Here is a 4,252-nt window from a genome sequence, read left to right as displayed (position 1 = left end):
CCCGGGGTCATGGCCTTCTGAATTAGGTGACCATCCAAGGCACACCATCGCAGGGGCTGACAAGAACGACGATATAGAGAACATCCACAAGTGTTCGTCAGAGCCTCCAGTCCAACAAAATAATACCTAGATCTAGCCGTATAGGACGAAACATAAGGTGGATAAACAAAGGGAGGAGTGGATCCGAGCCCTTCCTCCCTTCTCCTGCCAGCCGACGAAGGAGGAGAGGAGAGGAAGCTTCAGGGCGGATCTAGGAGAGCACTCAAGCAGTGAGATGATGAGATGAGAGAGAGAGACACACACACACAGAGAGAGGCTGTATGTTGCAATTCTGATTGACTGCAAATTCTCCTCGGTTATTATTTTTTATTCTTATATATACATGAAATCTTGAAAGACTGCAAATTAAGGGTTTTATACATATAGGTGTTTTTTATTCTATATACAATGGAAATTAAGTTTTTTAGCATGTTCTTATAAATAGTTGGCAATTTCATGTTGTAGATGGCAAAAAAATTGCATCATGACAATTTTTTTACAATATTTTTTATTTTTACTAACTTTTTTATTTACACTGTTGGGCTTTATTACTTTTGTAGAAAGAACAAGGTTTTGATGGCCCAACAAATGGCCAAAACGTTCACTCGGGGGCCAAAATCACTAATTAAGGAGTACTCCTTTCGAAAATCAATTTCACCTTCTCAGGTTGCGACAAGTGACGCACTGCATGCACGCCACTTGTCGCAACCTGAGAGTTTTCTATTTTTTCGTACATCCGTTTATTCAAAATGTTTTATCTCTTAAACCATGCGTCTAAATCTCCAATGTTTTTATCATTGGATTTTTCGTGTCGAGATCTTCAAAACCGGATCCTATGTTAACATGTTTTGACGAACTTGTTTTTTCACAAAAAAAACATACGGAAAAACCGAACTGGGAGCATGTTTTTTTCCTTCCTAAAGAGGCGCGCCATGCCTCTCGCAAAAGCACAACCGTGCCTCTCATGGAAGTAAAACCGTGCCTCTCACTGAAGAAAAACAAACAAAAAACGCGTTTTTTCCCGTTTCTGACAGGCACGGCCGTGCTTCTCGCGAAAGCAAAAAGTGCCTCTTGCATAAAGAAAAAAAAAATAAAAAACACGTTTTTTTTGTTTCCGAGAGGCATAGACATGCCTCTCGCGAAAGCACAACTGTGCCTCTCGTGGAAGGAAAAAACAGAAAACATATTTTTCCCATTTTCGGGAGGCACGGTCGTGCCTCTCGCGGAAGCAAAACCGTGTCTCTCGTGAAAGGAAAAAACATAAAACACATTTTTTTTCATTTTCGAGAGGCATGGTTGTGCCTCTCGTGAAAGCAAAATCATGCCTCTCGCGGAAGAAATAATGTGTTTTTTCGCGCAAAAAATATTCAAATTTGTTTTGTTGGTCCAAAAGCCAAGAAAGACCGGCGGAAAACCAAAAAGTCAGAAAATCCAAAAAACCCCGTTTAAAAAGCCAAAACACATGCGAAAAAAACAAAATTCGAAGGAAGCGTCCAAAGCGCGACACGTGGCGCCAAGTGGTGCGCTCTCAGCCACCCCAAGTAATCGTTGGGGGCTCTTAAAGAAGCGCTCGCCAACTACCTGCTCCCCTCGTTGCTTCTTCTCAACTGACGTACACCCAACTATCGACGTCTAAAAAGAAAGCCCACCCAATCAAACTCTTATTTTTCCTCTTATATGTCCAGACTATACAACACTCCTCAAACTCAGCTCATATACGAGGGCAATATAGAAGGATGCTCCTAGTTGGCGCTTTAGGCACAGCTAAGAGAGCTGGCACTCACAGCCGCCAAAACATGGGTCGGCCCATGTGGCGAGCCCTCGGCTCGCCCCGCCTGGTCGCTCGCTCACTTGAGGGATGTTTGAATGGTCGCGGTTGATCAGTCAACCGTTGACTTAAAAAACAAAATTAAAATGAAAAATCACTAAAATTAAGATTTCAAAAAGGTTTTTTAATTTTTTTAAATCATCAAACTTGAAAAAAAGTTCATATTTTTTCTAAAAGTTCATCCATTTGAAAAAAATCATCGAAGTTGAAATAAAGTTTATCGATTTTGAAAAATGTTCATCGAGTTCAAAAAATTCATTCATTTAAAAAAGTACATCGGTCTTGAAGAAAAGTTCATCTAATTTGAAAAAAAGTTCATCGATTTTGGAAAAAGTCATGTAATGTGAAAAAAAAATTATCGAATTTGAAAAAAGTTCATCAAATCTGAAAAAAAGTTCATCGATTTTGAAAAAAGTTCATCAAATCTAAAAAAAGTTCATAATTTTTTTTAAGTTCATCGATTTTTAAAAACACATAATTCTTGAAAAAAAATCATGCATTTAGAAAAAAGAGAAAAGGAAAGAAAAAAAGGGGGAAAGAAAACCCGAATAAAACCATTTGTAAACTAAACCGTGAACCGGGAAAAACTTGTTTGGGAAGCTTCCCAAAACTGGGCTTTCGCGAATGTGAAGAAACGAAATAAAACATCGAAGCGAAATATTCTTGTGCACTAGAGAGCGATGGCCTGGTGATTAGAGTGGAGCGGTTGGAATGAGTGGGGCGCGAGTTTGAATCCCAGTTCTCGCACATTTGTAACATTTCTAAAAAAAGAAAAAATAGAATGAGCTGGCCTAGCTTGGACTGCTTCAGGCTCCCATTTGCAAATTACACTGTAACAGGCGCCTGAAGCGCCAAATAGGATGCGCCATGCCCGCACAGATGATATGTCCTCCATGTGACCATGTCAGCCCAATTGTCACCCAACCCACTTAGCGCCACCTGTAGTCACATTTTTTTCTCTTCATTCTCTCCTCCCACGAGATCGGGTTGGGGACACGGTAGTTGTCGCACGCTCCTGTACGATGGTTTTCTCGCACAGCCGTCATCGTCGCGATCTAAGAAATTTAGGTCTCCTCGCCTCTGGCTGTCATCTTGGCGCTAAGAGGTGGGGAGATCTTGGATTTTTAAGACCTCTATGTTCTTCGTCAACGTCTAATGATTATCATAGTTTTATGAGAATAATGTTCTCTCGTTATTCTGGCAGTGCCACGAGGTTAGAGAGTTTTCTGTTCTCGCAGATCTGATTACTCGAATCTGATGAGTTTATGCTGTGTCAAGCTTTTTTTGTTGGTCTGATTCTTTGTGAAGGTGAAATCTTATAGTGATTCGACGACCTGCACTTCTAAAGGATCATCCCCGAGCCAGGTACGTTCATCGATCAAGACTTCCCATCTTTTTGGATGAGCGACTCAAGGCGCTTTGAAAATCCATTATTGGTAATGTTCGTCTGGGTGAAAGGATGTTAACATCGTTGCTTCAGTCCAATTGCAGCCTCTTTACTGAAGTCTTTGGAGTATATCTTCAAGCAGAGATTAATACTGCGAAGAAGGTGTTTTTCAGGAGATTTCATTGTAATTCTTAGTCATATAAGTTACTTTGTAGCATTTTCTTAGATCTTAGATCCAAATCAGTGTATTTGTAATTGTTATGAATATGAATAAAATAACAAGTGTTTCTAAAAAAAGAGATCGGGTTGCGCGCTGTATGATGGACACAATGTGTTTGATTATATGAGGATTCAAAGTGAGGATCGTAGTTGTGTGCCAGAAAAATGAGGGATCAAAGCAATACGCCTGGTCCACGAACGTTGAAGGGTTCGGATTTGTGCATTGAAGGGTTCAGATTTGTGTATTTGTGTATTGTCGCTTTGCTTGAGATTCAGAGGACAAGGGCATATGCCACACCGGTTTGGATCTGCTGAGTAGATTCCTAGAGCATATATAATAAGGAGGTAAATACACCAGAGATCTTAGAACTTACGTGCGGCGGTTACTTGATGCATAAAGTTGTAAAATACGTGTTTGTGGTCACTAAACTTGCGAGGCCGTTCAAATACAGTCACTCTCACCATACGCATGCGTATCCGTAGACGTCAGTATGGCACGGGCCCCCTGTCAGCCACCGTAATTGCTCTTGTATGATAGATTTGTAGAAAAGTCCACAGTTCTTTTTTTATTTACATAGGAACCCCTAAAATAAGAAAAATAGTGAGGCGGCGGGGTTCCATACTTGGACGTACTGCTAAGTGGCACGATTGAACAACCACCACGCCAACAGTATCATGTGTTTACTTTGCACTAGTATATTATACTGTATATCCTATCCGGGTGGACCCAAAAAGTGATAATGAAAAAATTTATGTCTTCTAATAATAAGAATGCAAAG

This window comes from Triticum urartu, chromosome 1, assembly GCF_003073215.2.
Source record: "Triticum urartu cultivar G1812 chromosome 1, Tu2.1, whole genome shotgun sequence".
NCBI lineage: Eukaryota > Viridiplantae > Streptophyta > Magnoliopsida > Poales > Poaceae > Triticum > Triticum urartu.
This window is presented reverse-complemented; position numbering follows the sequence as displayed.